Consider the following 10,858-nt stretch of genomic DNA (forward strand, 5'->3'; position numbering starts at 1 on the left):
GAATACACAGCCAATGGAAATACACTACATACCCTGCATTACTTATCCTTTAAATTACATATGTGCTTTATAACAATCACTACAAAGACATGTTTTGTAAACACTGGAAAAACATAGGTTTTGTCTTGTATGGGGGACAGGCAGCTAAGAAACACTGATAAGCACTGAATTCAAAAGGTTTGTAAAACACCACTGGAATCCACCATAAATAAACACTGTTGGCAGGACAACCTAATCACATGAATGACCTGATGGATTTTGTGATTGTTGGGCAAGATGAGTTTCATGGTTCCCAGATTGATGATCTGTGAAATTGAGTAAGAACCCACATAATGGGGGAAAGATGGAGGATAAGGACCAAGAGGTAGAGATCGTAAATCTAGAAAGGGGATCTGTATCTCTTGTTGGTGCCATCTGCCCAAACCTCGGACAAAAGACTTTGACGAGATTTTGAAATTCCTCCGACTTTCGACCTAGTCCTGTAACCTTGAGTGCCATGAGGAGGTGTTACTCCTCCAGGACTAGAGGGTGATTCCCCAGCAGGTCCCTCAGAATGTGTTGTATCTCTGGCAGATGGATTAGAAATTCCCAAGAAAGTTCCATCATCACTGAAAACTAGACTTGCGATCTCCAAATCACCACCAGGTTGGCCTTCTGCTGCTGGCTTTGCATGGCCACTCACATCAACATCACAAAAGGGGGGTAAACATATCTTCTTTCGCACTGTAGCCCTGCTGGAAGGCCTCCGTCGCCTCTGCTTGCGGATCGGGCCTCCAACAGAAGAACCTAACCAGTTGAGATGAAAGGAAAAGAGATCGACCAAGAAAAGCCGCCATATTCTCTGAAGCATCTGGCACACCTCCGAATGAAGTTGCCATGTACTGAGATCCTGAAGCTGACTGGAATTCCAGTCGGCAACTTCGTTGGATTTTCCAGGAAGCCATTCCACAGTCAGCAAGATGTTTCGTTTCAGGCAGTAATGCCACAATCCTTTTGCCAGCTCCTCTTGCATCTTGAATCATGGGCACCCCAAGCAGTTGATGTACCTCACTGCAGAGATGCTGTCCATCTTCAGCAGCACTAAGCAACTCAGTTTGTCCGGCGTCTAACATTGGACCTCAAAGGAGTGGCCCCCTACCCGGTTTTGCTGGCATCAGATTCAATCACGATGTCCAGACAGAAACTGAAGATGGTTCTCCCATTCCAATCCTCCATCTGAGTCAACCACCTCCGCATTTCCTATTACTATTTCCATTTCCTACTCCGATAGCCGAATCATTGCCAAATAAGTTGAGCCTTCCTGAAGGTGATGAGTCTTCAGTCATTTTAAAGCCCTGTTGTGAAGCGGGCCTGGGAAGATCACCTGACTGGAGGATGCTAACAGTCCCACCAGATGGTCCAGAGGGACGTGTGCGGCCAGGCTATGGTCTGGATGAGTTTGGGGGTTATACACCTGGTGTGAAATTTTTTGCTGTACCAATCAGAACCTGGCGTGAATTGCAATTTTGCGGAGGCTGTGTAGTGCACCCTGCCAGTTGTCATCCTCCAGGGCCCCTACGTCACCCTCCCATCTTTCCCACAGGGACTAGGGCATCAGGCATGTTGTTACTAAGTTTACGATAAATTGTGGAAGTGGGTTTTTCCACTATGGGATCTAGGAAAAGCTGGTCTTCCATAGGGGATCGACAAACATCTTGAGGTAAAGTTTGTTAATAGATGGCTGCACTTTATCCAAATTTGCTGAGTTCCTTTATAAAAGAGTCCCTGAACAACACCTTTTGCGTAGTGAGCCTGCTTCTGAGACCCCAAGCTTTGGATCCACTTTAATTAAGAGAGAACGCCGTCTCACCCCCGAGTGCACACACTTTGGTTGCCCAACAGGATTACAGCTCTTTGGGCCCATCCAGACAGAGACTTTGGAGATATAAGGTCCCCTGACTGATTGGCTTCTTCAGCCATATCTAAGATGTTTGTAATCGTTCCCATAAGATCCAATAACTTGTCTTGACATGACCACCACAAGCAAGCTATGCTTTTCTTTGGGTCCCTAGGATATATATTGTCAAGCAAGTAACATGTGCTCATCTAGCTCAGGAGTGAGGACCACCTTGCCCTCCAGGAACGGACAGGGACTCTTCGCCCACAGGAATTCCCTGGTAATCGTTGTCCCCTAAGGAGCTGGGGGTGAAGGGAGGCAGAACAAAGGGAGCAGGTGCTGGCATCTGTGGCTGGGCCTTTCTGAGGCACTCAAAAGCGTCTTTATCGACCCCCCTGGTCTGCAGGGCGCTTGTTGTGGTGTCTCTCTACCAGATTTCAATCTGGCAGAGAGACACCACAATTGTGGCTCAATGATTAGAGCAGCAGACCCTGATGCAGAGGTCTAGCCCGGGACCAGGGTTCAATTCCCTGCCTCGGCGGGTCTTGGGCTCAAAATTCCACGGACCTGATAATTCTCGCCTCGGTGCCTATTCCAATCATGGAGTCCCACTCTGCAACTCTGGGCAATAGCTTGCTTAATCTCCACAACGGCCCCCACAACGCTAAGGATGCCTGGCCTCCACCTTGGGGGTGCCCAGGAGTGGACGCCTCACAGGGAAAGCCAGGATGGGTTCCACAGAGGTATTCGTACAAGCGCCTTGAGACCCTTGCGGGTGAGTAGTGCGCTATACAAGTATCTATTTACATTTTTTACATTTTACATTTACAATCTTTCTTTCTAGGGGTGCCAAGGATACATCGTGCTGTATCGAAGCGTCTACTGCCTCACATAGTTCATCGTCCAAAGGCTGGAAGTAAACAGATTCCTCCTCCATATAATCAGCTTCTCCTGCGTGAAATATCTGAACTCTGTGGAGATTGGCAGCCTAGCTAGTAAAGAGAGTCAGGCTTTTAAGACAATGGGATTACACCCTAACTGTATTCAAAGGGTAGACAGCCTGTGCTGGTCCCAGCCGTGCTGGAGGGCTTGAGAGGGGATTGGAAGGCCTTAACTGGCCTCTTAGCCAGAACCCCAAACGCAGCTTGAGAAGGGCTTATGTGCCCAGAGTGGACACACACTGCCTGCAAAGAGGGATCTTTACCCCACTAAAGAAGCCAGCGCCAAAACACAGTGACCAGCCTCTGCCAACGTCTGCAGGCACACCTGCATAGTAATTTTACTTAGGGGCTTCATTTTACATACCTGACCGCGTGGGCGTGTCAGTCACTGCACTGTGTATTACTGACCCCAGATAGGGCATAGGGGCTTCAAGGCTGAATAAGGGGGACAGAAACAGCATGCGTCGCTCGGAGAGCCTGAGAAGCGCCTCACTCCCCTACTAGCGCCCTCTAGTGTCTAGTGCAGAGCACCGCACACATGCGACACCGTCAAATTTTGAAAGACGCGTGAGGAGCAGTGAGACGCACCTCGGTCCCCTACGAGCACCCTCTTGTGGCCGGTGCACAGCACCGCACACATGCAGCCCAGTCAAAGTTTGAAAGCCGCGTGAGGAGTGCTGAGATGCTCCTCGGTCAACTAAGAGTGCCCTCTAGTAGCCGGTGTGCAGCACTGCACACATGCGGCCCCCTCAAAGTTTGAAAGGAGCGCTGAAACAAGCCTCGGTCTCCTAAGATCGCCCTTTAGTGGCATGTGCACAGCACCACACACATGCAGCCCTGTCAAAGTTTGAAAGACGCGTGAGGAGCGGTGAGACACGCTCCATGGCTGCCTATGAAAAGAAAGGCATCGTTAGAGCGCGCAACAGCAAAAACGTCAAAATCACTATGTAGACACCAGAAAAATCACCAGTTAAGCATCTAACAATGAATTTAAGCGAGGAAACAATGAAACAAACTTAACTGATAAACAGAGATGATGGACTATATTATATGGAGTGTTTAATGATTGGGTACAATGTTTTCTCATTCCCTAATGGTTTTCTTGGGAAGGTAGTTGTTTGTTAAAGGCTGCTGTATGAATTAAAGTGGAGAAAGATGAACAGAAGCCTTGCCTCTGTTCCTGACATAGAATTTTTAGCATTCTAAAAGTAAAGATATCTCTGCAGTCATCCTCATGACAGAAAAGATGAAACACACATGAATGAATGAAATGCTTTACGAGGCTGAGCACTCTTAAGTAAGGAATCAAAGAAAGGTAAAAAGAAAGGAATAGAGAGAAACAGAAAAAGCAATAAGAAAAGAGCAAAAAGTAAAATAAAGATAACCAAATAAGAGAAATAGATAGACGAGCGATCGTAAAATGGCTGCGGTATATTATATTCAATGGCACTTGTAATACGGTGGCCAGGATATCTGTCACATTTGTGACGTAATATCCCAACCACCGAACGCTAAATCAGGCTCTTAATACTTTGCAATGATGCTGCTGTTAACTATGCAACATTACTCATGACAAGGAGACATCAGGTTGTGCGTAACACACTTTTTATAATTACAAGGGCGTGAACACACTGAATGAACAGCACGTGTAGATTAAAACGCAGGGTTTAAGTAACCTAAAAAAACACCCAGAGACTAAACCTGTACTCAACACACAAGCCTCAGTAACAGGCAGATCATACAAAGAATGATGGACAAAATGAAGCAGACCTACAGATATATGCATAACACAGAAAAGATAGGTCTTGATTTAGTGTTTGGTGAACTGGGTACTCCTTCGCAAACATAGTGGAGTACCCTGTCCGACAAACTGATGGTATGCCTGACCTAATGCAAGTCAGCTGGTTTGTTTTGTTTTGAATCCAGCCTGACTGTGGTGCCGTAAGTGTAAATACAAAAACAACAATTGATGTACAGAATGCCGACCAATGTCATACATTCACCCCCGTACAGAGACCTGGACCTAAATCCATTGTTTTTTTGCTCACCATGCCATTCCAGTTTAAAACCAGCCATATGCAAATCAGTCTTCACCTTGTGCCCAATGAGAACAGTCCAGCCCGAACTGCTAAGCCAGGTCCTCTCTGGACTGGAAACAAGCATCCTAGGACCGGTTTGGGGGTTTCATTCCTCTTTAGTCAGGATAGCTTGACTCTGGTGGTGTGGAGAGCACGGGACCCATGTCTGGGCATACCCGTCCCACCCGCGGTGACAAATGCAAAAAACAACAATTGATGGACAGAATGCAGACCAATGTCATACATTCACCCCAGTAGAGAGATCTGGGCCTAAATCCATTGTTTCTTTGCTTACCATGCCATTCCAGGTTGAACCCAGCCATACGCAAATCAGTCTTGACCCTGTGCCCAATGTTAATACATCAGACTGCTGATCTTCTTTAGATTTTTCTCTCATTGGGTACTGCCAGGGAAAACCCGTTAGTACTGAACAGAAAAAATGGACCCCTCTCCTTGGAAGAAAATGAATCCAGAAGAAAACTCCAAGGGTGTGAGGGTGATTAGTTATTTGTTTATAAAAACAATCTCCTGCTTTGGGAGCTTGTTTTTGAAAAACACAAAAGTTGGTCAATTGCCGCCTTAAACATGGCAGCCACTAACCAATCTTCTCGTGCCTGGAGACGAGGCACAAGGGCTGTGGCTCCGCTGAAGGTACGGAGCACCACAGAGCCCGCGGAAATCTTTAAACAAGGCGGGCGGCCCGTTGGACTTAAGATCAGACCCAGAGTCTTGATAATTGATAAGTAGAAGTGTGGAGAAAAGAGAAAAAGGTAATTAGAATGCTGCCTGTATGTGATTTATTGTATATGACAAGACGCTGCTGTGTCTTCTACCTTAATGCTGACTATTTAAAAAAAAATTGCTATGTGTGCTGCATTTGTTTATTTCTCCAAAGTCAGCTGAACAAGTTACTGGTTATGTTAAATCATGTCATACAGGACAAAAAATTGAGGTGAAAACAAACATCCTGTTGTCTAGAAAGATACAAGGACCAAACGCCGTAGCCTGTAATAAGAGTACCTTGCTAGGGTTGTGTTCAAACCAGGTCAGGGACCCACGGTGTAGTCAGGAGCTATTGGGTTGAGATAATTTTCCTTTGATGTCCCGAGACCTGTCCTAGAATGGCTGTACAAACCGGTCCAACACTGGCGTAACGAAAAGTGAGGGGGCCTCCCTGCACGGTACTTAGAGGTGCCCCCTCCGGGCTCAATCAGGAGCTCTCCGACCACAGTGCAGCGCCAAGGGGGTCCCTTGGAGCTTGAGCCCCCCGCGCACTGCGGGGGCTGCATGGGCCTGTGTTACGCCCCTGGGGTCCAAGTAAACCCTTTTTGTACTTGACTCTCAAGTTAATTCTCAGCTTCGTAGTGTTGGCTGCTCGAACTCAGAGCTCAACAACAATCCACCAGCCTCAATAGAATGAATGTCCAGCACACTGCTTATCTTGCTAAGAAAATGAACTTTACTCACTCAGTTGCACCTAACACTAGAATAATCAGAAACAACTCAATGTCTATGGCCTGTTAAGTTGGCAGGTGCTGCTCTCACTCATGTCTATCCCTCTCCCCCTATTATCAGGTTCCTTCTCCCTGTTCTGATCCCCTCTTCTCTAGTGGCTTTTAGGAGTAACATGAATACAGTACTGGTGTGGTTCATTCACCCCAATGCATATGTGCTCTAAGTCCTAAGTGTTTATCCCCATCATAGGATGAGTCAGTCCTGTCAAGGTCCCTTTCCAGCTGCCCAGCACTCGAAGGACACGCCTTCACACTCGAGAGAGCAGTGGCCCACCAGCAGGCTTTTGTCGAGCTCTTTCGTCCTGCGTGCATAGCTGCATGCAGTAGGGCACCAACTCACCCTTTTAGTTGCAGTTGCCTGAAGATCAGCAGTCCCAAGGTATCACGGTCACACCAGGCCTGTCGATAAGACTGGCCCTCTGGACCCTCCCCCCACAGGCGTAACCTCAGGCAGGGTTTTCGACACTTGGGCAGTTCTAACAGGGCGAAGCATTGTGTGTTCCCCCAGTTAGCACCAGGCAACTGAAGGTCAATGCCATAAGAAAGATTGTTTTGAAAAAATTAAGGACATCCAGCCTTCTGATTTTGAAACCGTTTCCAAAATCTAGGTGTGGTGAGGAACCTTTAGCTGATAAAAGTACTGTTCCTGTAAGTGAATTTTCCAACTCTGTGTTTCATTAACCCAGAACAGAACCATATCCGAGCACACAACCTCAGAAATAATATGGAAAGAGCAGTCACTTCAGCATCCTCATCTGAAATTTTCCCAGAAAGACAATTTGCCTCAGCATGACAGAATAATGTTCATCTAAAGACTCATCCAATTCCCGAGAGGAAGCACACACTGCATAAAAGAAAGTTATAACAAAAGGTTACTTCTGCAGACCATCAAAGAAAGACTCTGAAAGAAGACTCTGAAGCTTACACTTCCAACAGCCAAAAGCACAGAGATTCAAAATCACCCTTGCTCAACAACCAGTTTTAAATAATGGCACAACTTTGAGACTTTCTACCTCTGAAGATAACACGTCGACCAACATTGTCTAAACAAGCCCTTAATCTAGAATCTGGTTCACTCTTACCATTGCATATAAGCAAGAAAAAAACAAACTTGGAGCATTAACCCTAGAAAAAATATTATGAAAACATGGACTGCAAGAACTAAGTCGGTGTTTACACCAACTTTGCTCATCGCACAGTAACCCAACATGGGGAAAAAAGATATCAGTGCCTAAAAATATTTTGCTGAAAATCTCACCCTCACTGAACATGTGAGAATGCACACTAGGGAAAAACTCTCTCAGTGCTCTGAATGCCCAAAAAGTTTCAGCCGTAAATCTTATCTCACTGAGCATTTGAGAATCCACACTGGGGAAAAACCTTATCAGTGCTCTGAATGCCAGCAAAGGTTTTATATCAAACAGAGTCTTTTCCGACATGCAATAATCCACTCTAGGGAAAAACCTTATCAGTGCTCTGAATGCCAAAAGAATTTCAAACGTAATTTTGTTCTAACTGCATATCTGAAAATCTATGCTGGGGAAAAACCTTATCAGTGCTCTGAATGCCAGCAAAGGTTTAGTACTAAACAGAGTTTTTCTCGACATGCTGTAACCCACACTGGGGAAAAACCTTATCAGTGCTCTGAATGCCAGAAATGTTTTAGTGAAAAAAGAAGTCTCATCCTGCATACAAGAACGCACACTGGGGAAAAACCTTATCAATGCTCTGAATGCCAGAAATATTTCCGTGACCAAAGTAGTCTCTCTCAGCATACAAGGACCCACACTGGGAAAAAACCTTTTCAGTGCTCTGAATGGCAGAAATGTTTCAGTGACAAAAGAAGACTCACTAAACATACAAGAATCCACTCCGTGGAAAAACCTTACCAGTGCTCTGAATGCCAGAAATGTTTCAGTGAAAAAGGCACTCTTATTCAGCATACAAGAACTCACACTGGGGAAAAACCTTATCAGTGCTCTGAATGCCAGCAAAGGTTTTATATCAAACAGAGTCTTTTCCGACATGCAATAATCCACTCTAGGGAAAAACCTTATCAGTGCTCTGAATGCCAAAAGAATTTCAAACGTAATTTTGTTCTAACTGCATATCTGAAAATCTATGCTGGGGAAAAACCTTATCAGTGCTCTGAATGCCAGCAAAGGTTTAGTACTAAACAGAGTTTTTCTCGACATGCTGTAACCCACATTGGGGAAAAACCTTATCAGTGCTCTGAATGCCAGAAATGTTTTAGTGAAAAAAGAAGTCTCATCCTGCATACAAGAACGCACACTGGGGAAAAACCTTATCAATGCTCTGAATGCCAGAAATATTTCCGTGACCAAAGTAGTCTCTCTCAGCATACAAGGACCCACACTGGGAAAAAACCTTTTCAGTGCTCTGAATGGCAGAAATGTTTCAGTGACAAAAGAAGACTCACTAAACATACAAGAATCCACTCCGTGGAAAAACCTTACCAGTGCTCTGAATGCCAGAAATGTTTCAGTGAAAAAGGCACTCTTATTCAGCATACAAGAACTCACACTGGGAAAAACCTTATCAGTGCTCTGAATGCCAAAAATATTTTAGTACCCAAAGCAGTCTCGGTCAGCACACAAGAACCCATGCTCAGAAAAAACCTTATCAATGCTCTGAATGCCAAAAATGCTTCAGGGGAAAAAAAAAGTTTCACTCAACATACAAGAACCCACACTGGCTAAAAAGCCATAAAAGTGCTCTGAATACCAGAAATGTTTCCGTGTCCAAAGAAGTCTCACTCAGCCTACAGGGCCCCATACTGGGGAAAAACCTTATCAGTGCTCTGACTGCCATAAATGTTTCAGTGACAAAAGCAGTCTCACTCAGCATACAAGATCCGACACTGGAGAAACACCATAGGAGTGGTCTGAATGCCAGAAATATTTCAATGACCAAAGCGGTCTCACTAAACATACAAGAACCCATACTGGGGAGAACCATATCAGTGGTCTTAACGCCAAAAACGTTTTAGCCATACATTTCTTACTCAACATGTGAGAATCCACACTGAAGAAAAACCTTATCACTGCTCTGAAAGACAGACAAGATTAAGAGTTGAGATTGTTACAAGCACCATAAGCAAACACACACGATCCGAAATGATCATCAGTGCTCTGAATGCCAGAAAAGCTTCAATTATAAACACAATCTCACTCTACATTAGCAAACAGACACAGGGAAAAGTGAATGACAGAAATACCTCTCTAACCATGTGACACTCCATTCCGGGGACTGCCAGAAAAGATTCATTCAGAAAAGGTATCTCATTCTTCATCAGAGACTCCACAGTGGGGAAAAACATTTTCATTGCTCCGAATGCCAGAAAAGCTTCTATCTGAAAGCCATTCTTATGTAACGTGGGAGAATCCACACTGGGGATAATCCTTACGAGCCCTCAAAATACAAGTAAACTTGTGGTTACAAATTACTTCTCACTAGACATGATTAAACTCACACAGGAAAAAGCCTGATGGATGTTCTGAATGTCAGATAAGGTTTAGTTTCGAATACAGTCTCATTCCACGTGAGAGAATTTAACCTGGACTAATGCCTTATACATACTCTGAATTCCAGAAAGGTTTCAGTCAAAAAGTCAGTCTCACTATAAATGCATCCACACCGGTGAATAGGAACCCAGATCATGAGTTGCAGAACAGCTTCTAACACAACCTCACTTTACATAAAGAGCAAAAATTGTAGTTGCCGTAGGATTAAAAAAAAATAATCTTGCAGGATAACTTAGGCTGCCTGCATGCAACCTCCAGAGAAATATCAGGGTTTGAAACAATCAACTAAGTGCCACAAAATCAGTAATTTAAGTATCAGAAAGTTACAATACTCTCAAGGTCTCTACTCGACTCAGAAATGTTAGTGCTTAAAAAAAAATCTACAAATTGCCATAAAATTCACAATATGAATGTATTAAATGTTTTCAACCCCAATGGTTTCTACTTACGCTTCTTTGTTAACATATGATTAAAATATATATTTTGGGTGCAGTGTTTTGTACACTTGTTGACATTATTGAATATAGAATTTTCATCATACGATATAACAGCAGTAAAACGTAACAAACAAAGTACATTTGATAAGGCTCTTGCAGGTGGATACTCCTTTACCTGCAGATTTCTCACCTGGTGAATATTCCGCAGGAGCCAGACAGAATCCTGAAAGTTGAGAGCAGTATTGCTGCACCTTCGTAGATGACTTTGTGCAGCTCAGTGTTGACGTCCTTCTGCTCCAGAAGTGATGATCAGAGCCACATATAAGCACAACCCATAAGAATAAACACTGGGGTCCGAAGGTTTCATTATCTCACAGGCCTGTATCACATATGCAGGCCTGGGCAGTTGTTAATTCACCATTTGTATCATGAGTAGAAATCAGACAAGGCCTTTTCCTTTCTAATAA

This window comes from Lissotriton vulgaris, chromosome 1_1 (assembly GCF_964263255.1).
Source record: "Lissotriton vulgaris chromosome 1_1, aLisVul1.2, whole genome shotgun sequence".
In the NCBI taxonomy this organism is placed as follows: Eukaryota; Metazoa; Chordata; class Amphibia; order Caudata; family Salamandridae; genus Lissotriton; species Lissotriton vulgaris.